General features: G+C 39.2%; 1 long non-coding RNA gene across 3 annotated transcripts in view; it reads right to left on the bottom strand.

Annotated features, from left to right (window-relative positions):
- The window catches only part of LOC131399219 (uncharacterized), a 50,827-nt gene extending 26,961 nt beyond the window's left edge, over window positions 1-23,866 (bottom strand). The window contains exons 1-5 of one of the 3 annotated variants that reach the window (XR_009217083.1): window positions 23,489-23,865; window positions 20,763-20,884; window positions 19,616-19,714; window positions 16,408-16,607; window positions 15,893-16,037 (exon numbers count right to left, since the gene is read on the bottom strand). This is a non-coding gene — a long non-coding RNA (uncharacterized LOC131399219). Of the gene's footprint in view, window positions 1-15,864; window positions 16,066-16,407; window positions 16,608-19,615; window positions 19,715-20,762; window positions 20,885-23,488 lie in introns of those variants that run through there. The other 2 variants (XR_009217084.1, XR_009217082.1) reach the window with 2 other exon arrangements.
- Between the last annotated feature and the right edge of the window lie 39 nt (window positions 23,867-23,905).

The raw sequence follows: 23,905 nt of genomic DNA, 5'->3' as shown, positions 1-23,905 counted from the left end.
CCGGTTTTTTTCTTATGTGCACAATGACAGCTTTAGCCACTCCTTAGGTCTCTTGGAGCCAGAATAATACCTGGGGGGGGAAGTGCCATGGGGTTAGGGACTGTGTGCTTTACAGAGTACCTTGCCGTTGCACGGACATTTTCTTGGAGTTGGCGGGGGACCTGAATCATCTACCCCATTCCGTGACCCAACTTATCCTGTCATGGGAGTCTTCTGAAAGTGGCAAGCACCCTAATGGCTCTTAACTGCTCGACTCGTGCCCACCAAATTTGAGGCCATTTTGGCTTCCAAGATGTCCTTGGCAATGGCCTTCGCTTCATGTGCATATTAACCCACAGCAAAGTTTGTCTTAATAGACGCCAGTCTGGTGAGACTTGCAAACTCACCAGTCTGTGGGGACGGCCCGGAGAGCAGGCTTATAGGGCCTATGCCTGCGTTCTACCCTAAGGTATTTCCTTCTTATCACACATGATACAAAAGACAGACACAAAAGAGAAAAACAGAGACTATCTCTGGGAGGAAAAGTGATCAAGATCAAAACCAAGAGTACTCTACCAAATTTACCAACGTCACTAAAAGCACAAGAAACTAGTTTCCCAAATATTTTCTCCTGCCAATCTAAATTTAGAAAGAGAAAAAAATTCTCACCGCTTCCTTCCACCAGACTCCACAGATAGAGATTCCTGGTGGCTGACGTGGTAAGAAGTCTTACCTTCTGCCTGCTTTCATCAGGCATTCCCGTATCTCATCATCTGCAATAGTCCAGGGAGAAGGCAGTTCTTCCAGCCAGAGAAGGCAATTTGCCAGCCAGTGTGGCCCCACATTGGGCGCCAAAACTGTCGGGAGAGAGAGAGAATCTCCCTCTGCCATTTTCTTTAAGGTTCTTATGGCTGGCCAAATAATTAACCAGACAGGTTAGCAGGAGAAAATAAAACCAAGTTTAATAACATGTATACATGGGAGAAACTCAGAAATGAGCAACTCGTCCCTCTGTCTAAGCTGTCCGCTTAAGTATTGCAGCTAAAGGTGAGGAAGGTGTTGGGGATGGGTAGTGGTCTGGGACCTCAGAGGGTAAGAAGACAACTCACATGGAGATAGAAATGCAAATGTTTGCCTGACAACTCTTCTCAGGGTCATCTATAGATAATGTGGTCAGGGAGAGATAGAGTTTTTGATAAAAGAGACTTGGTGCCTTTCCTATTGTAACCTCTATCCTACATTATCTTTACAGCCATCATGATAATAACTCCTTCTTGAAACAGATCTTTTGTTTTAAATTCTTTAGGCAGTTTGGGAGGGGAAATTCAAATATTCTTCCTGAGTTCTCTGAGTCCTTATTGTCTTCAGCTCGAAATAATCCACATACCAGAGTGGTGCCTCCTGGGGTAGCTTGCCCTGAGCACCATGAGCTCCCTTCTGGTATTGGTTCCCTTTTTCGATCTGGATTGCAAGTCCTATTTCTATTACATCTTGGAATTCTTGTACTAATCATAATATTCAAACTGATTGTTGTTTTCTTTACTCAGTGCTGTAAGACTGTCATGCAAAATAGAGTAATGATGGCTCGGCGACTTGAGATGGCCAATCAATCTTATAACCTTGGACAAATATCCTTTTCTGATAAGGACTATGCCTAAAATCTCATTGTAAACTAATCTTTTAAAAAAATGTTAAATTATTATCATTGCTACCGTACTTGTTCTATAATTGTGCACAATGTACATAAGGGGCTATAGTATTTTTAAAAAGGTGCATATGCAATGTTTGTGCAACAACCTAAAATTATCCAAAACCCATGAAATACTTTCTCTATTTTTATATATATATATACCTCTTTGCTTGTCCACAATATCCGACTAACTCCCCACAACGTGGACAACTAGACAAATAGATGAGATAAAAAAAAAGCCTGGCACCCAGGGACATGATAAACCCAGGGAAGAAGGCAAGCACCCTGGCACCAAGGGACAATATTTTGATCATCAATGTTTTCTATCAAAAGATTATAGATCAAAAGGGGGAAAACGATAAATAAATGGCAAGCAATAGGATATATTGGAGCATATGAGGAAGCCATTTGGTGTAAAACTAATTGGGCCTGACCTTGTTTTTTTTTCCCCAAAAGGGGCCTGTAGCTTCTGTTCATCCAGATATCCGCTTTAAGCAATTAACGTGTCCCAAAGACAAAAGCAATGCCCTTAAGATGTAAATGCAACTTCACCACATTGACATTTCCTTAAGGATAAACATTTCTCCCTAGGCTAGGATTTGATTGCTGTGCTCATCCTGTGACAACCCAACTTGAGACAACAGCCACGCCCATGGAGACAGCACATCTGATACCCACAGTGTTCATCAATCCAGGTGCCAACAGGTCAATGTCGTGGCTATTGTAAAAGAGACATTGCAATCACATGTGGTACATGCTCTTTGATGGTATATAACCACTCTGTACACCCCACTTATTTGGAGTGCACCATTTCTTTGTGAAAAGATTCTCCCGGGCTATATGGTCATCAAAGGTTGACTCATAATAAACTCACCTCAATTAGGTTGTATAGATTTTTTATGGATTATTTGCGTTGACATTCTATTTGTCCCTCCAGTATCTAAACACAGTACCTGATACCTTGGGGGCACTCAGAAAATGTTTCATGAGTGAATAAGTATGTGGGAGACAACACTGGCTGGAGCAGAAGGGGTTTTTTGGGGAGTGGTAGAAAATTCGCTCACGTTCCTACCATAGTGGTTGAGGCTGTGAGCTTTGGACCAGTTTGTCTGGACACTAATCCCAGTGATCCCACTTTTAACTGGGGAACTTGTGCACAGTATTTAGTCTCTGAGCCTTAGTTTCCTCATCTATAAAATGGGGCTACTGAGAACTCCTGTCTCATAGGGTTTTAGTGAGATTTAAATGCATTAACTTATGTAAAGTGTTTAGAAGAGCTCCTGGCGCATAGTAGGCATTAACGTGTTGGCTGTTGTGTTATCATTATTGCTCTTATATCTGAACGATACTCTGGTTTTGAAAAGATGTTTTCATAATATAGTTGATCCTCATTATTTGTGGATTCCGTGTCTGCACAATTGCCTACTAGCTAAAATGTACTGGCAGCCCCCAAATCAACACTCACAGGGCTTTCTTGTCCATTTGCAGATAAGTGCAAAGTGGTGAAATATTTGATTCACTTGAAGTACATGTTCCCAGTTGAGGGGAACAAGGTGACGCTCTGCCCTGTTGTTTCAGCCCATACTGTAAACAAGTGTCCTTCTTGCAGTCCATTTAGTGCCTCATTTGCTATCTTTTTGTGCCTGTGTTGGTGACTTGGCTGTTTAATATGTCCCCCGTGTGTAGTGCTGCAATGCTCCCTGGTGTTCCTCAGGGCAAGAGGCTGTGACATGCCTTTATGGAGAAAGTATGTGTGTTCAACAAGCTTCTTTGAGACACGAGGTACAGTGCTGTTGGTCTAAGTTCAATGTTAATATATCAACTATATATTAAATAAGGTGACTTTAAAGAGAAACACACAGAGAACAAGGCTATGTATTGATCAGTTGAAGAAAATGTGACTAAGGCTTGCAGGAACCTAACACTGCATTTCCTGTAGGAGCAGTGGGTCATATTCACTGATTCAGTGTTTCCAGTGACTTTATAGAATGTCACACTGTGCATAACAAGAACTGACTGTATCTTATGTAATCCTCACATACTCCTTTATAGCAGGCAGAGTAGGGAACAGGGTGTCTGCATTTTGCTATTAAAGTAAGGCTATTAAAGACCTTATGAGGCAAGTAGAGAATTTAAAATGTCTTGTGCTCAGCATAAGAGACATGAGTTTTTGAGCAAGGAAGATCTATGATGCACTGATGTTTAAGGAACAATTACCTGGTAAGAGAATGTAGTATTGAGAGGAAGAGGGAGAACTGAGCCGGAAGAGAGGACCAGCTGTTAAACTCTCCAAGTATTCCCATTCCTAGATGAGGAGATTCGGAGCTAAGGTTTTGATGTGATAAAGGAAAAATGGCAGCCAAAGGATGAAATAATTGATTTGGTAACCATATATAGGGTCTAAATTAGGCTGTGGTTCTCAAAGTGGGGTCCCTGGACCAACAGCATCAGCATCACCTGGGAACTGGGTAGAAATGCAAATTCTCAGGTGCTGCTGCAGACCTGCTAAACTGGAAACTCTGAGGTGGGGCCCAACAGTCTGGGTTTCAACAAGGCCTCCAGGTGCTTCTGGAGCCCATCAAGTTTAAGAGCCAATGAATTAGAAAAATGATTCCAACACGTCACCATGCCCAGGTAAGCCACAAGGCAGGGAGGTGGTATTTGTTTGGAGGATAAGATGCATTTTAAATTTTAGGAAAAAGTAGTTCTGCATCTGTTTCAGTGTTAGGATTCCAGAGATGCCATTTTAGCTCTCTGCATGTGAAGCTCTTTTGTCCACAATATGTTTTCCTTTAGAGAGCCCTTGCTAAGTTATTTACCACTTCCCACATGTTCTGAGAATCCCTTCTTTCTTGAAATCCCCTTTCAGACTTGAAAAGGTACTTTATTTTTGTGCACAATCTCCTCTATTTAAAATCTGGATTTCTCTTCCTATAGGATCTTGTATGGCACATGCAGCCTTACTGTAAATTTGGAATACGATTGGTTTCTTCCAAAAGCTTAGAATGTTTTAGAATTTAGATCCTGATGAATAGAGAGTTTATATGCTTCCGTGTAGGATTCATGTTTTTCATATGACTAGAGGTATCCCAACTTGCCAGTAATGTGGCCTTAGATTTAGCAGAACTTGAAAATCTGAATATAGTAGAAAATGAATTACATCTCTCATATTAACATTTACAAAATAAATGATCACAATGTTAACTTACCAATAAGCACTTTCTATATTCTAGTCTCTGAAAGTATCTTGCTTACATAATAAACATGATAAAGTTTCAAAGAGGAGCCAATTAACTTTTGAGCAAAAGCTTGACTTGAGTGTATCTTGGCTTCCTTTTTCACAGTTGTAGCCTTAATGTTATAGTAATGTTTTCTTTTTTTGGGTATCAGATAATCTTGTATTTGGTGAACATTTTAATTTTAAATGGCCACTTGTATTTTGTGATATGCATGTGTTCAAACAATCTATAAGAACTAACCATTAACACCCACATATAAGATTATATTGGAATAGAGGAATTATGGCTGACATTGTATACAATGGTTCAGCCAAAGCAGATATCAGACTCTACCACTTACAATGATTTAAGGTTTTGAAGCAGTATTTTTAAATACAAATAATCTCAAAATTGGTAATATATAAAGTGTATTACTTACAGTGTTAATCTGTACAAAATTGCAAAGATCACTTTTTCCTTTTCAAAATTTATTTGTTTCAACTTTCAATGGTGAGAACCTTACTGTTGGGTATACTGCTGCACAATTACTGGACATGCTGAGAGTTTTTTGAAAAGTGTAGAAGTCTAAAGATAATGAAAAGTACATTTCTCAAATGTCAAGTCCCTTGAGGATCTGATAGGCCTCTGTCTAGTGGTACCCTGAAGAGATGGAAGATTGAACACCAGCACAGGACACAAGGGAACAGGCTGCCAACTTGAGGGATTCCCATGGACAACAGAGTGCCTGGCAGACTCTTGCAGATTAAATCTTGGCTTTGTCTATGGGCAGGCTCTGAGAGGAAGATTTTGCTTAAATGACCAAGGAATACACAACCATTTTTCTTGATAATAATACTTATCATGTAAATTTCTTTATAAACCTCTGAATAAAATAAAAAAATATAACTCTCATAGAAATCATCTCTTACTGACAAGCCTCACATCCTTCTCTAGAGAGCTCAACAGAAAATGTCCCAGCTGACTGTGAATTGCTCTTCTCTGAAAGTCAGCCAGCACTTCACTGATAGCCCTGGATAAGGAAGACCAGGTACAATTCTTTGAAGATGTTTAGCTGAATTCAGAACCAAAAATCCTACCTCCAGTTGGCTCCTCTGTGAGAATGGATGGTCGGCCATATTTCACAGGTTGGGCACTTGAGGTTTCAGATGAGCTTAATTGCTCTGTTCCCCAGAGATGGAAAATCTCGACTCTGACATCGATTCAGGGCTGAGATTTTGCAGGTAAAGATAGGGTCATAGAGGGGAATAAAGATTTCAGCAAATTGGTTTTTTGTTCTCTACAGTGGAAATAATTTAAGAAGCAGATAGTCTCTCACTCCAACTTCTCTTCTCTGTTCTCTATCTGTCATATCATTGTAAAAATCCTCTCTATAAAAATTTCAGTTTCTTTCCTTTGTAGTGTGTTTATTATCATCTTTATGAATTCTTTGACTTCACCACTTTCTTGGCACCACAACGCTAGCCATTGAGATATTATTATAGATTCAGTTTTGCAATTTCATCCCCTTATCTCTATTTCCTCTGCCATTTCTTACTTTTAGTTCTTATTGTATCTTATGCTTGAAAACATTTGAAGCTTACAGAGTATATGAGTTCCTTATTTTCTCAACTTCTTATTATCTAAGTGCCCTCAACTATCATTTCTTTAAAAAAGAAATAAAATACATAACAGGACAATACACCGTAATAAATTGACCATTTATAAAATTAAGTTCAACCTGAAATCCCTCTCCACTTAACAGAGACCATCTTTTATAATTCACCATGGTTTAGTTTGGGCAGGGTCAGTTTATCAATGATTTTTGGATGTTTTAAACCACATGAGATAAATAGAGTGTAAGGTAAAATTGTTAATTTTGCAGAAGTTGTAGAATTTCCTGATGGTTAAGGAAGTCGGTGATGGAGAACCTGAATCATATGAAAAGTAGTTGATTAATTAGCACCTGACAGAGTTTGTTAATTTGGTAAAGACATATATGTTGAAAAGATAACTTTGCATATCAGAGTTTTGTCAGAGACCACTGGGAAAATTCATAATATTCTCAAATACTACAAAAAATGACCATTTTTTTCATAAAAGATGTCATACATGACGGCATCATATAATTATGTCAGAAAATTTACAATGAAGAAAATTAACACGAGTCATTTTAATTCTAACAATTTGTTCATGCTTACTAGTAGGTTAAAAAAACTTTTTAGAAATAAAGTGATAAGTGATGTACTTGCTTCATTTTTAATTTTTTTAGTAAAAAAACTTTTTCACATTTTTAAAAAATATTTATTTGTATTTATTTTATGCTGAATTTATTCCTGGGCCCAAAGACTTTTTTTCAATTAACTAACACCAATTCTTTTCAAACTCGCTCAAAAGTTGAAGAGGAGAGAATACTTCTAAAGTCATCCTATGTGGTTAGCACTACCCTGATATCAAAGCCAAAGACACTAAGAGAAAAGAAAACTACAGGTCAATATCTTTGACAAATATTGATACAAAAATCCTCAATAATAAATATTATAAATAGTATCATTATAAATAATAAATACTAACAAACCAAATCCAGCAGCATATTAAAAGGATATAAATCATTTTTAAGTTGGATTAATTTCTGGAATGCAAGGATGTTTCAATATATGAAAATGAATCCACGTAATAAACCACATTAACAGAATGAAGGAAAAAAACACATGATCGTCTCGATGGATGCAGAAAAAGCGTTTGACGAAACTAAACATGCTTTCATGTTAAAAACACTAGAAAACCCTCAGAGTAAAAGGAAGCTACTTCAACAAAATAAAAGCCATATATAGAAATCCACAGAGAACATCATATTCAACGGTGAAAGACTGAAAGCTTTTCCTCTAACATCAGGAAAAAGGCAAGAAGGCCCACTTTCACCACCACTTTTCAACATGGTATTAGACGTTCTAGCGAAAGCAATTAGGCAATAAAAAGAAAGAGCATCCAAATTGGAAAGGAAGAAGAAATATTATATTTGTTTACACATAATATCTTATATGTTGAAATCCCTAAAAATTCCACAAAAACATTGTAAAAACTAATAAATTCTGCAGAGTAATGAGACACAAAATCCACATGCAAAAATTACTTGTTCTTCTATACATTAATAATAAATAATCTGAAAAGGAAATTTACAAACTTTACATTTTTATTTACAATAACATCAAAAAGAATAAAATACTTAAGAATCGACTTACTCAAGGAGGTAAAAATTCCAATGATTTTTTGCAAAAATAGAAAAATCTATCCTAAAATTCATATGGACTCTCAAGGGACCCTAAATCTCTAAAACAATCTAGAAAAAGAAGAACAAAGTTAGAGAACTCACCCTTTCTGATTTCAAAACTTACTACAAAGTAATCAAAACAGTGTGGTACTGGCATAACTACACACAATATACTAAGGAAATAGTATAGAGAGCCCTGAAATAAACCTTTGCATATATGGTCAAATGATTTTTGACAAGGGTGCAAAGACCATTCATTGGAGAAAGGATAAGTTTGTACCAAATGGTGCTGGATAATTGGACACCCACATACAAAAGAATGAGTTGGACCCTTATCTTACACCATATACAAAAATTAACTCAAAATGGATCAAAGATATAAATGTTAGACTTGAAGTTATAAAATCCTTAGAAGAAAACACAGGGTAAAACCTGTGTTTTCGGTTCCAAAATTTGGGTCCAAATGTCATTGCCGACAATGATTCCTTTAATATGACACCAAAGACATAAGTAACAAAAAAAATAACAAATTGAACTTCATCAAAATGCAAAAGTTTTCTGTATCAGAAGATACTATCAACAGAGTAAAAAGGGAAACCATGGAATGGTTGAAAATATTTGCGAATCACATATCTCATAAGGAATTAATATCTAGAATAAATAACTCCTACAACTCAAAAATAAAAAAGCAACCCAATTTAAAAATGCAAATTGAAATTGAATAGACATTTCTCCAAGAAGATATAAAATGACCAGGAAACACATGAAAAGATGCTCAACATCACTAAGTATCAGGAAAATGCAAAATAAAACCACAATGAGATACCTCTTCACACCCATTAAGATAATTACCATCACAAAATCAGAAAATAACAAGTGTTGGCAAGGATGTTGAGAAATTGGAACCCTTGTGCTCTGATGGTGAGAATATAAAACTGTGGAAAACAGTATGGCAGTTCATTCAAAAATTAAAAATAGAAATACTATATGATCTAGAAATTCCAATTATGGGTTCTGAAATAATAAAAAATATATTTATTGGCCTCTGCCTCCAGTTCTTGGCACAGAGTTCCTAAAACCCTTGTAATTTACCCAGTGATAAGAATACTAGGAGAATCTTTTGTTCTATTGAGGCAACTCTGGGTGAGTTCCTAAATGGCTCCTGGATGGGGGTTGGTCACCAGAAAGACCAAACCCTGATTAGAAGCTTGGAATTTTTAGCACTACCCCTTATCCTCCAGAGAGAGGAGAGTGGCTGGAAACTGAGTTAATAATTGATCATGCCTATGTGAGGGAGCCTCCATAAAAATCCCAGTAGAAGGCGGTTCAGAGAGCTTCCAGGTTGGCAATGACAAGGAGTGCTTGGAGAGTGGTGCATCTGGATATGACATGAAAGATCTGTGCCCCTTCTCACAATTATATCGTTTTATAATAAACTGGTGATCTAGTAAATGTTTTTCTGAGTTTTGTGAGCCACTCTAGCAAATTAATCAAACCCAAGGAGGAGGTTGTGGGAACCTCTGGTTTATAGCCAGTCAGTCAGAAGTACAGGTAAAACTTGGGCTTGTAACTGGCATCTGAAGTTGAGGTGAGGTTAGGTGGGTGTGCAGACTTATGGGACTGAGCCCTCAACCTGTGGAATCTGATGTATCTCTGGGTTGACAGCATCAAATTGAGTTGAATTATCTAGCGACCAGATGATATTCCAAGAATTGCTTGTTGGAGGTGTGCAGAACCCTCCTACATGTGAGAAAATGAATCTGAGAACACCATTTATGGGAATACACCCAAAAGAACTGAACGCAGAAGTATAAAGATGTATATATACTCCTGTGTTCTTCACAGCATTATTCAAAATAAGCAGAAGCTGGAAGCAAGCCAGGTGTCCATCAACGGATGAATTCACAAAAAAAAATGTGGTGTATACACATCGTGGAATACTATTCACCCTTAAAAAGGAAGGAATTCTGACACATGTTATGACATGGATGAACCTTGTGGACTTTATGCTAAGTGAAATAAAGCCAGTCACAAAAGGAAAAATACTATATGATTCCACACATATAAGGTACTTAAAGTAGTCAAATTTATAGGGATGGAAAAGAGAATGGTGGGCAAGAGGGAGGGATAACAGGGAGTTGTTGCTTAATGGGCACAAAGTTTCAATGCAAGGTGAAAATAGTTCTGTGGATGGTTGGAGGTTATGGCTACACAATTATGTGAATGTATTGAATGTCGCTGAACTGTACACTTAAAAATGGTTACAATTTTATGTTATGCATATTTTATGACCATTAAAAATTAATTATTTTCAACAAATGAACAAACACTAGCTACATGCAATAGCATGGATGAATATCACAACCATAATGCTGTATAAAAGAAATTATATTCAAAAGGCTATATATTTTATAATTCCATTTATATAAAATCCAAGAAAGGAACAAAACAGAGGTCTGGCTTCCAGTAATGGTGGAGTAGCTTGTTGAATTAACACTCTCACAGATAACAATGATAAAATTTGCGTAAATCATTATATATACTTATACAGACTCATGTATCTATATCTAATACAGATACAATAAATGTGTATATGTGTGTAGGTATAAATCACTTCCAAAAACAAGCAGAACTGAGAGGGAGTCTTCCCTTAAATGATGGGAATTGCACCAGGAGCTATTTGCAAGCTTGAGTCTTTTGCCTCAAAGCATTCCGAAATCTGTACTTGGCCCAGACTGTGGAAAAACTACAGTCTTACTTGTAATGTTAGAGGATATATTTTGGGGCTGACAGAGTAGCTGGAAAGTTCGGGGAGAAATTCTGGAATGGAGGGAACCACAAAGAGGAAAATCTCAAAATATGCATGTAAGTCTCCCCCCCACACACACACCAAATTGGCAGATCTTTGAACAACACACATGCAGTGTAGGCCACAGAGGGCCTAGTGTAAAAACAGCAGTTGGAAGATGAAAGAACTGAATGAGGATTTCAGCTATGTCCACTGTAAATGAGATAGGATTGGAGTTTTAGTCCAGCCAAGTTAACTCCCTGCTAGAAAAATAACAACACTCTTCAAAGGAATACAATAGAATCCAGAGTCTCTATAACTATCTTTCATGATTTCCAGTACATAATTTAAAAGACTCATGAGATTTGAAGAGATAGGAAAATATAATCCATATATGACCAAAAGCAGGCAGTAGAAACTATCCCCAAGGTGTTGCAATTAGCAGACAAGGATAAGAAAGCAGGTATTCTAAAGATGATCATGGTGGTAAAGAAAAATATTCCCATAATGAATGAACAGACGTGGAAACTCAGCAGAGAAGTGGAAATTACAAAAAAGAACCAAATAAGAAGATGAAATAAAAAAATACTTTTGAGTTTACCAGTAGATTAGAAACAGTAGAAGAAACATGAAGATAGAGCAATAGAAATTATCCAGTCTGAAGAAAAGAATGTAAAAATCTTGAAGAAAAGTGAAGAGAGCCTTATGACCTGTGAGATGATTGAGTCCCAAGCAGAGAGGAGAGAGACAGAAAAATTAAATGAGGCAGAAATGCAAATCAATAAGTAATAGCATAAAATTTCAAAAATTTGGTGGAAAATCTAAAATTTTAGATCCAAGAAAGTCAGCAAACCCACAAAATAAAATATAAAATAAAACCCTACTTAGGTACATGATAGTCAAGCTACTAAATTCCAAAGATAAAAAGAAAATCTTGAAAGCAGTCAGGGAAATATAGATATACAGGGGAAGACATTACATACAGGGAGAAATAATGTGAATGATGGATGATATATTATCAAAAACAAAAGAAACAACTCAACAACGAAATTACATCTTTCAAGTGCAGAAAGAAAACCCAAAAGTCAACACAGGATTCTATGTTTAGCAGAACTCACTTTCAAAATGGAAACAGAAGCCACAATAAGATACCACACAACTATTTGCTGGCTGAAATAAAAAATAAAATTGCAAATACCACATGCTGGTGAGGAGTAGGAGCAATTAGAACTGGGAATGCAACATGATAGTTGCATTCAGAAAACAGATGAGCAGGTTCTTATAAAGTTAAACATACACTTATTATATGACTCAGATATCCCACTCCTAGGTATTTACTGAAGCAAATTGAAAACTAATGTTTAAACAAAAATCTTTGTGTGAATATTGATAGCCATTTTATTCATAATTGCCACAAGCTGGAAATAAACTAAATGTCCTTCATCAGGTGAATGGGGAAAGAAACTGTGGACACTGGGACATTAGAATACTACTTGGCAATAAAAAGGATAAACTCTTTTTTTTTTTTTTGTGAGGAAAATAAGCCCTGAGCTAACATCCATGCCAATCCTCCTCTTTTTGCTGAGGAAGACCGGCTCTGAGCTAACATCCATTGCCAATCGTCCTCCTTTTCCCCCCAAAACCCCAGTAGATAGTTGTATGTCATAGTTGCACACCCATCTAGTTGTTGTATGTGGGACGTGGCCTCAGCATGGCAGGAGAAACAGTGCATTGGTGTGTGCCCTGAATCTGAACCTGGCCTGCCAGTAGCAAAGCACACGCACTCAACCACTAAGCCATGGGGCCAGCCCCAGGATAAACACTTGATTCACACAACAACATAGATGGATCTTGGATACATTTCTCTAAGTGAAGGAAGCCCGATTCAAAAGGCTGTACAGTATATGATTCCATTTATATGACTTTCTAGAAAGGTTGAATTACAAGGATGGAAAATGATCAGTGGTTGCCAAGGGATGGAGTAGGGGAAGGGGTTGAATACAAAGGGATAGCATGAGAGAATTTTGGAGGTGAAAAAAACAACTCTGTATAGTACTGTGGACATGGATACATTACCATGAAGTCAAAACCCATAGAACTGTACACCGAAAAGAGTGAATTTTACTCTGCAAATTTTAAAAATCAATCAGAATGCTGGGGAACCCAGATAGAATGCAGTGAAAAATGAATCCCACTGTATTACAAGCATGTGACAAAACCACACTGAAGGGGTGGGGATGAAATGTCCCGACCTATGTAACTTTGGAAGACAGTGTTTTGATGGGATACTGTAAAACTAAAGTACTGGACCCAAACACTGTACTCTAGGTGGTGAATTTGTTTTTCATAAGGGTATGGATTAGCAATTCTGAAAGTAGTTGACACATTAGTAAATATATTATAGGTAATTGGAGTTAAGTTTCTCACTGTTGGTGAAAGAAATTACAAATAAACAAAAGGAGAATGCTAGAATAAACTCTGTGGTGCTCGATTGGAGTTGGAAGTATCAGTATGAATCCATGTCACTTTTAATATGTCTACTAAATAGATAGATTGATAGATAGATTGATAGATTGGTAGATAGATGTGTATACCTGAGTTTATATTCATACATACATTTCCAAACTCTGCTGAGAGGGTCTAGAAGCAGTGACACTCTAGTATTAATAAGCACACCTCGCTCCCAGATCTTGTTTTCTAAATATCATTCTCAAATAAAAAGAACCAGGTTTTCTTGGAGAAATGGCTAATTCTAGGGCTGGAGATGGAAAATACAAGATGAGCCTGGATCATCTTGTAGTGCCAGAAAGTAAGAAAGTCAATTAAAAAAAAAACACAGAAAATGATGGGACGTGTCAAAAGGAATCAATCTGAAAGACTTCCCAATGGCTCAAGCTGGAAAACTGTGAGCAACAAAATAAATAATGGTAGCATTGGATTATTACCCAGAGAACAAAATAAATATCCACGAGGCTATACTGATATAAAAAAGATTAAATAAGAAAGGAAGGAAAGGAAGAAAGGAAAAAGGGGAAAAAAAGAATGAGAAAAAGAGAGAAAGAAAGGAGGAAGAAAGGGAGAGGGAGGGCAGGGAATCTTCCTCCCAGAATTCCAAATAATAAATGCGGCTGGACAGCATGAAATAGAAAATCGCCACTAGAACACCACAGTAATAATTACTGTGGAAAAGACTGACCGGTGAATGCAAAAACTGTGGATGAAACTTAAAGAAGAGACAGTACATTTGCAGAGTCTCAAAGCATTTCCTTCCAAATACTTAACTTTTTTATCTTAATTTCTCTAAAAGACCTATGACTATTTAAAGCAAAAATTATAACACTGTATTGTGGGATTTATAACATGGGTAGTTGTAAAATTTATGACAGCAATAGCACAAAGGACAGACAGAGGTAGATGGAACTGTTCTGTAGCAAGGCTTCCATATTTACATTGATTAAATTGGTGAACTATTAAGTCTAGGTAGGCTGTGATATGTTAAAGATGCATATTGTAATCTGGACCAACCACTAAAAAGTGCAAAGGTGTGTAACTTAAATGCTAATAAAGAAATTAAACAGCATACCAAAAAAGTTTGTACAAGACTGTTCACAGGAGATGACCTGCATGTCCCCAGGAGGAAGATGAGCGCACTGCAGGGGAACCACAGAGCAGATCGCCCTCAGCCCTGCTGAAGAGCAAACGCTGACACACACATGCTGAAAGACACTCATCAACCTCGTGCAGAGGGAGACAAGCTGGACAGAAAACAATACACGTGGGATGATTTCAGCCAAGATGAATCTATGCTGAAAAAACCAGAACAAGGGTTGCCTCGGGGGAACGAAAAAATTGCCTGGGAAGGAACAGGAAGGAGTTTTCTGGGGGTGATGGAAATATTCTATTCTTAAAGAGATGAAAGCTATATGGGCATGTTTATTTGCCAAAACTGTACGGTTGAGATTTGTGCCTTTCACTGTTGTACGTCTTACTCCCCCCCCCACACACAAAGTACTAAAAGAATAATAAAGTGAGGTGGAAATGGGATGGAGTGTGGATGAAACCAAAATGGCAGATGATTAGTAGTTGTTGAAGCTGGGTGACAGGCCTACCATGCTATTTTGTTTATTTTGTATATTGTTTAAATTGTTCTGTGATAAAACACTTGTATAAGAAGACAAACTCGATATACAGTGTTTGCTGGTAAGATATCAGTTACCTTTGGGGAGGAAGGAGGGAGAAAGGGATTGCTGGGACCTGAGTGAAGCTGGTGCTAGTTGTTGGTCACACAAGTGTGTTCACTTTGTAATAATTCTTTGAGATTTACGTGGATGACTTCTGCATATATTTCTGTACACATGTTACAAATCAATAACCATTTTAAATCCTGCATATTTGCACAAAGATACTAACTCAATATCTAAGAATAACAGCAGTGTTTTGTTTTAAAGTGGAACACATTCACTTATGACACCATTAGATGGATTTTAATACTTCCAAGTGTCTATTAATGCCCTCATCCTTGCGTTGGCCCCTAGGTCTTTCCATTTTTGCCTCAATTTGGTAAGTGGCATGGCTTTGAGGTTTTATGATGCTTTTTCCAGCAAGGTCCACCCCCACCACAATGCTTACCAAGGCCTTGACACCTAGCACAATGCCGTGTTCACAGCATGCACTCAAGACCTGTGGGACTGGGTTGAATGAGGAAAAAAATGAGGAACACCTGATGTTCGGAACTTATGTCTAGGTGCCATAATGTGAGTGAGGAAATTGCTAGAGTTTTTCGATAGATTTACTATGATTTCTAATTTTTCCTATTTAAAACAATGGGAAATATGGTCTCCAAGTTCTTTCTCAGAGAAAGTCTGACATTTCAGGCACAGATTACTGACAATTATTAATGGCATGTGATTTTCCCACCTCATCTTAGTTTTAAGTTTTTAATTCTTTACCTTGGAAATGACCTAACTTTGGTTTTTCCAAATCTTGTAGTAATACTGATGCTCCAGAAAGTCAGGCCACGGGTATTCTGCTGTTGTGCGTCCTCCCTGCAAAGAAGTGGAGATGTGCATCCACGCAACTGAGAAGCGTGTGGTGCTGTAGTATTTGGAGTCAATCAGAAAAGCTAAATGGAAAAACGACTTCAGAGAATTACCACCATAACCCCCACAACAACAAATTATTTTGCTTAATTATTTTGTGATTCTGAGGGTATATTTAAACAGGGATATTAAAACTAGTTCCCAAGAAGCCAGCCCTATAGTAGAGCAGAAATTGTATATTACCTTCCTGCACAAACTTGCCTAACATTGTGGGAAGGACCAATGGGAAGTTTCAGTGTTGTTGCCTGTGTTAATGAGGCCAAGAGGTCCACACTGGGATAAGGAAATCCAGTGAACAAGCCTGTGTGCAGTATGGGAGAAGGGGCATGCGTGTGGTCCCATGAAGTGGCTTAAGGGTCACTTACAAGTGCACCTGAGTTTCCTGTCTGTATAATGCAGGAATTGGGGTTGTCAAATATGATGTTTTCTCCTTTTTATGACATGGCTAAGGGCAGTCGTTCTAAGACGTCTGATCAAGGTATGGGCCCTTCAGGCAGGCAGGGTCCAAAGGGAGGATCTCTGCAGCGACACTGACCATGGGGTTCAGAGGGAGGATCATGGCAGCCTGGAGGGATGGAGGGGATGATAGGACAGGTGGCCTTGAAAAGGCAAATTCCAGGATGCCTGGCACCCGGTATTTCCATTTTAGATATTGAATTTACATTTCAAATACTGGCCAGGGTGCTTCCACCAGGGCTGCAAGCATCCTCAGCAATAACCAGGCTGGTGAGCCCCACCCCTACCTGAGTACCAGCCTTAATGGATGCAGCCCAACCACACTATGAAAACTCTGGTGGGCAGGGCATGGAGAGTAGGCGTGGTATAGAGAAGAGGTGGGGTAGAGGGTGGGGTGGAGAAGCAGAGGGGTGGGGCCCAGGGCCGGAGGAACAAGGCGAGAGTGGGGGCCACAAACTGTGCATGCTAGGAGCTTTCGTCTCTTAACTGCTCCTAGCTGGCAACCTGTAGGGCTGCAGGACTACAACTCTCAGGATGCTCTGGGCATGGGGCGGTGCCTAGGCCTGGGGGTAGGAGCAGGGCGGTGTGAGCTTTGTCGAGGGCCAAACCGCCGTTGGCTGTGGACTCTGGTCCTGCACCCGCTCCACGTTGACTGAGTCTTGGAGGGATGTGACGAGACGAGGGGGACCAGAGAGTTAGGAAGGCATGGCAGCTGCATGGCAACTGCTGGCCTGCAGCATGCAACTGGTTTTGTCCAAAATTGAAACCTGACTCGCACCTCTTCCCCACGGCCTCCCCCTATTGCTTGAATCCTCCTCCCACCTGTGTGCCTGTGGGTCTTTTCATAGCCTCCTACCTAGTCCAGGTTCAAGTGCTTCTCTAAACTGCTTATAGGAACTGGTTTGACATCCCAGAAACTTTCCACTTTGCCTGCTGCCCTCTGTCTTCTCCAGCCAAAGTGCCATCATTTCATCAGCTTTTGGGAGACATTTGCCCTTGTGGTCCCTCTTGCAAGCACAACTTAAGAGCTTTTCAGCTTGGTAACATTGGCTGTTTCTTGCCTTTTTCACAGATGTGGAAGTTGAGACATCTGTGAGGTTAATCACTGGTTTCCCCAGGATCCATTAAGAGCAGAGGGGAACAACCTCATTCTCAGGCAAGTATCTATTAGGTCATTTTCACCAACACATTCCAGTGCAGAGGACTCCGAAACAACATCCTTAAGATGATAATAGCTTAACAATTTTTCCCTTTAGATTGATCACCTAATCTCAGCTGAGGCCTGAGTGACCAGTCTCTCAGGGACACGGCTGGAGACTCTGATCCCTCAGGAAGAGAACAGTGGTCCAGCTTTGGGTAAGGGATGTTCAAGGTAGACAGCACTTGTGCAGCATTTGAAACTCATCAGCATTAACAATTCCGTTTTGGATTCTGGCAAGGTTCCTGGATAAACACGCCTAGGGATAGTCAGATGTACCGTATTCTTTAAAAATTGATTAGAGTAGTGAAAGGAACAGAACATAAAATATCCTGCTTATTTGAAAAAGATGAAATGCAAGCAAGAACTTCTTGTTAATTTTTTTTATGCTCATTCTGTTGGCTGTACTGTACGCTTGAATGCAGAAACAAAAAATTTGAATTGCCAAGTTCTCTTTTCCTGAGATTGGTAAATTAACTTAAAAGTCTTATTGAAACCTGTAGAGGAATGATTAGCAGCTTTCACGATTTATGTCCTCTCTAAAAATCTGGGTGTTGATCTACATGAAAAAAAGTCCTTGTTTATATTACACACCCCAATAGGTTACATTTCTGATTCCTGAATGTGGGATATTATCAAAACAACTGAAAAATCTGCTCCTGGAAACTGGACTCTGTAATTATGTCAAGAATTTGCCTCTTTATGATTAACGACACGAATTCTTTAACATTTTTGTAAAGAACGGGTGAGAAACTCTGCAGTGTCTCTGAATGTGGCAAGATGGGGAATTCTCTTTAGACCACATCCTCGGGTTCTTCTCTCGTGTTCAATAGACCCGGGTGATAGTCCGTGTGGTCAAGTGCAGCGCAGCTCCCCCAGCCCCCAGTGTTCCATCCTACTCTGGCCTGTCCCCTCTTCAGGGGGTTCTGATGACACTCGTCCACAAGTGTTGGAAGGAGACATTGTAACATGAGGATATTCATCATCTTAAAACAAGGATTAATGGAGAGGAAAGTCTCTGGGTCTGTGTGCTCCGATGCAACTGCTGTTGGGGTGTGGCTGCAGTGACCACTGTGCTCCCAGCAGTCCCCACAATGGCTGTCTCAGACGTTTGATCTCCTGGTGCAACTACTGCAGCCGTTGACAGAGCTGGGAGCTCGTGGTTCAGTGTTTTCTGTCAGATTTTGTGGCTCTGACCCTCCTCTGCTCGCCTATTGCCCATTCCTAACTGCTGCGTTGATTGCTTTGTAATTGTTTCCTAGGAGCCACTGTGTGTAACTGTATTTCACAGTGTCTTTAGGGACCCACCCTCACTACACGAGTCACTGTACAACAGTGTACCTGGTGTACCCCGTGTTCGTCCTCTCCAGTGGAGCTGTGAAGAACCCTGCTTACTTGGAGTTCCTCTCATTCTCATGCTGCTGGTGCTGCTTCTGAAGCTGGGTAGCTCGTCTTTGGTTTCATTAACATTATACTTTTCATCAATTATTTGGAAGTCGAATATGACTTTGTTAATAATGTGGACACTGCCTGTCACAGGAACTTTTATGTATCTTCCCCAACAGCTCTATGAAGTAGGCCTGTGATCCCCATTTTACAGGAGGGGACACTGAGGATCAGAGAGGTCGAGTAGCTTCCTTCACTTCACACAGTTTCTTAGTACATTTTGAGTCTCCACCTGGAATTCCGCCTCTCAGGTGTGTGCACTTAGCTGGTGTTCCACTTTGTGCCTCTCTGCCAGCCTCCCCAAAGGCACACACTGCATCCTGAGTCCATTGTCTGCTTGATGGCAGTCACCCTGCACAAACCGGCTCCGGGCAGGGAGTGGACTAGCGGGGTGTGGTCTTCCGGCTTACCCTGGGCAGGTTCTAGGTTCATTGCGAGAGCTGGAGCAGTGGAAGATACTGACTGTAACTCACCTGGAATGTTTCTTATGTAGAAATACTCCACTGACTTTTTGCAGGTGTCATGTCTTCTTTGTCTTCATTGCTCCTCTGGGCTTTCTCCTACAGTCCATGCTGTGCAGTAACATAGAGAACAGAGACTGGTGAACATAATACTGTTGCCCTGCACCAAACGGTCATATCACTCATTTTTCTAATTATGAAACAAATACACACTGTAATAAAAGTCAAATTATACTGATCTATGTAGAGTAAAGTGAAACCTTCCTTCTCTGCAAACTCACTCCCCTACTCAGAATGAACTATTGTTAAGAGGTTGCGGCTTATTCTTCTGGAAATTTCCTATGAATTTATATATACACAAAGTTTTTTTTTTAAACACAAATTACATAACGACATCGTTTTGCAATTTGCTGTTTCCCAAACCATATATCATAGACCTCTCTCCTTATCAGTACACATCACTCTAACTTACTTTTTTAGAAGTTTTAGAGGTATTCCAAAGAATAGGTATACCATGATCTGTTTATATCTTCTTTGATAGAAACAGGATTACATCCAGTTTCACTATTATACATAATGCTGCAATAAGATCCTTGTATGGAATTTATTAAACTGGTATTCAATTGCTCAATTTGCTTCCTTTCCTTTTAGTCAGAGACTATGATACATTTTTAACATTTTTATGGGAATTATTTTATAGGGAAATTAATTTTATCACTGAATAATGACATTTATGGGGAAACTGGACTTCAAGCTCATCCATCTCAGTATTCTGGAGAAAAATTATGAAACTTAGAACATATTATGCTCGCTCCATCACATTCTAACAAGTCATGTTAAAAATTTAAAGTTGTATCTTTGAATAGCCTCTACTCTTTCTGTTCAGGAGGATGAATTTTTCTTGTCTTGAAAACTTCTGACTCCAGGGGCTCTCAGTTGGCCTTCAGAGAGGATAAGATATTGATGTTGTATCTATTTCTCTTCAGCTGTAGGTTGCATCTTCTAAAGATCATAGAATTGAACATGGTCCAATCTATATATATGATTTGCTTCAAAAATTCAAAGTAATGAACCCAAGATAGGAATCTATAACTTTAGTTCTTAATAAAGAATTTCCTTTGATATCATTAAGTCTCTGTGATTACTAGTAAAAACTCACCTATGGGTGAAGAGATGTGGTTCTCCTGGCAATGTCTGGCTTGAACATCCATAGCTAAGCCTGCCACATCTGTAGGTAGATTAGACTTGACCTTTTGATGACCTCTGCTCTTGTTCTTTGACCTGGAAAATATAAGAATTTAAAAAAGCTGGTGTTACTAGCACTGAATGCTAGAAATGCCCATTAAAGAATGAGTTTCATTTGGTAAACAAAAGGGAGTATAAGCAGAACAAAGTATTTAATATCTATAAAATTTCAAAAATTTCTAATTTTTTAAAATATAACTCTATTTTTGCCAAAGTGCAAACTGTGTATATATGTATGAAATATCCCTCTGTCTATTTCTTAAGTTTTTTTCCATTGATTTGATGGATTTATCTTCTAATCCGGATTCCAAGTGTGAAAGAACATCCGAGTCCTTCAAAGAAAAGAAGCCATTGAAATTTGATTTTCTTTTAGCTCCGCATCCCACCGGTTTGAGGAATAAATGATAATGTAATGATACAGTGATTTTGAAATCTAATTGTTAATTAGAGGGGTGTAAGGGATGATTGAATGGTGGTTCATCCCCATGGTCAGAGGTATTGTACACATGGACGTGTAAACACGATTCAGGAAGCTGTTTCAGCCCTGTGACATCCCTGAGAACCACAGTGCAGGAGGATCTAGGTACACAGCCGTCTGCCTCGATCTCCTGGGGTACATGTAGATCCAGGGGTCTTGAGAGTGGCTTCAGAGCAGCTAACTTTTATCTATTTCTACCCTTCCTTCTCTCCAGCTTATCTCAAATAGTCCTGACTATCATGTTTCAAAGTAAGACCAATTATAGTTATCTACCTGAGTTTCTTGTTCATTATTGCAGAGTAATAATTAAGGATACCATTAAATATCATTTAATTGACCTAATTAAATTTGTTGTAGCTTATAATTGATTAGAACACTAAGTTTAGTTCAGCGTATGATTTTCACCAAATGTATTACTCTGCTTACAACTGCCATGTGCCTCACTCCTCTTAGAAATCTATCTTTGGCCCATCACAAGATTTTAATGACTCAAATCATCATAAATTAAGATAATGTACTGTCTTTTGGATGATAGGGAGGCATATGGGTCCATTTTGGAAATATGCCCATCTGTCTTTGCTCCCCATGGGAAGTTTCTGGTCACTAGGTCTCCAGGTGGCTTTCATAATCCCTAGTTCTGTAATAGCTTGGTGCCTTTCCTTCTAATTGGGGTAGAAATAAAAGAGATCAGGGAGACTTATTAGTTTTGGTTGCATGAAGTCTTCTATGAAGACCATCCATGCATATTGTTCTGGATAGCTCTCTGTTCCTAAGACTACTAGTTACTTTAAGGGCTTGACGGGAACTGTGAAAGGTCTGATATTTTACCTTACCTGCTAGCTAATGTCAGCCTACCATGGTCTTATAGATGATGGCAAAAGACACGATACCCATGGGTCAGAGACAAAGAACTTAATGACACAGCAATAGCAGTGGCCAGAGTATCAGCATTTGCACCAGTTCACTGAATCTCACTTCCTACAGTGTGATACAGTGTGGGGCAGGTGACATGCAGAGGGTTGCAAGATCTCAGAGCCTAAGGAACTCAAATCTTTGATAACGGGCAGGATGTCTGCTAAACATTGCCTTGGGGGTGTGTTATTTGTATTATACTGGGTAGTAAGCAAGCCTGCTCTTTGCTCCAGAGGAGGCCACTATTTCTATCTTTCAAGGCTGACAGCTCTACACACATCCTTGAAAAGACAGCCTGGTCTTACTGGCTTTCAAAGATAAGCTTGAATGAGACTTTACCATCATTCAGTTCTTCTGTTTCCATTATTGAGATTGTGCAAATATGCTCTTTTCTCTGTAGAGTTCACTAATTTTATTCATACATAAGGGATACCTTTGGTTTTATTTATTAAGTTGAAATTGTCTTATTAGAGGAAATGATGAAACTATTATGGGTTGGATCTGAAAATATGCTTTTCCCGGAAAAATGTGAAAGAAGATCAGTGCTCATAGAACTTTGCCACAAGGAGCTGATAGCAACTTAAACGATTTTAATTTGAATAGTGTTTTATACAACTTTCTTCCATTTACTTCATCCTCTCTGCTTCTTGTAACTTCCATATGGGAATGGGGCACTTTCAGGGATTCACTGAACTCATTTATAATATTAAAATTGTTTTGTCTGTTGTGTTTTTTTTTTATTGAGGTAAAGTTGACATACAAAATTATATTAGTTTCAGGGGTACAATGTAATGATTCAATGTTTGAGTGTATATTGAAATGATCACCACACCACCACCAGATGGGAAGCATTTCAGTATTTTAATTGGTAAGACTGTGCTCATGCACGTCCATGGATCATCAGTTCCATGGCATTCCCTGCTGGAGCCCCCCACACCCCTGTCCTGCCTCATCTTTCAAAGCTCCAAACAGTGTTCCCACCCCAGCAGGTGGTGGTAATGTAACCACAGCACACGATTGAGGAAAAAATCACAACCACCCAAGGCCAACACACTTTAAGGTCTCGGGCCCAGTTGCCCCATTTGGACGAGTTGGTAACAACAACACTTAGTGTGTAAACTGGAAGATTGTCCAAGACCATGGACCACAGAATGACATGGGCTCAGAAGTCACCTTGGACAGCAAGGGACAGTGTGAGGTCACTCACTGACCAAGATTATGGTCCCTTATCCTGGCAAAGTAGAGCTCACCCGGGATCCATCAGGCCAAGCCAGGGAGGAGGCTGTGGGCCTTCTAGGGAATATCTGCCCTAAAGGGAATTGCATAAGAAAGGCAGGGGTGCTGAAAATCCTACTCCACAGGGAACAGTCATGTTTATGGAACGAGGCCCAGCAGTAGCCTTAAAAGCTGCGTCACAAATCTTTCCTCCTGGATACAAAACAAGCAGGAAAAGGAATTCAGAGTCCTGATCAAGGATCAAAGGCGGATTCAAAGCTAGGTCAGGGGTGAACACAGAGCCCCTAGAGGGGCCTCAAGAGGGAAAGTCATGCCTGCCTTTAGTCCATTTGCAAATGACCTTCCTCAGTCCTTGTCGTCTCCACGTGCACGTTTTGATCTTTTACATGGTTTTCCCCACTTAGAGCTGATGCAATCCCAGAGATTGAACT

Source organism: Diceros bicornis, chromosome 37 (genome assembly GCF_020826845.1).
Source record: "Diceros bicornis minor isolate mBicDic1 chromosome 37, mDicBic1.mat.cur, whole genome shotgun sequence".
NCBI lineage: Eukaryota > Metazoa > Chordata > Mammalia > Perissodactyla > Rhinocerotidae > Diceros > Diceros bicornis.
This window is presented reverse-complemented; position numbering and strand designations above follow the sequence as displayed.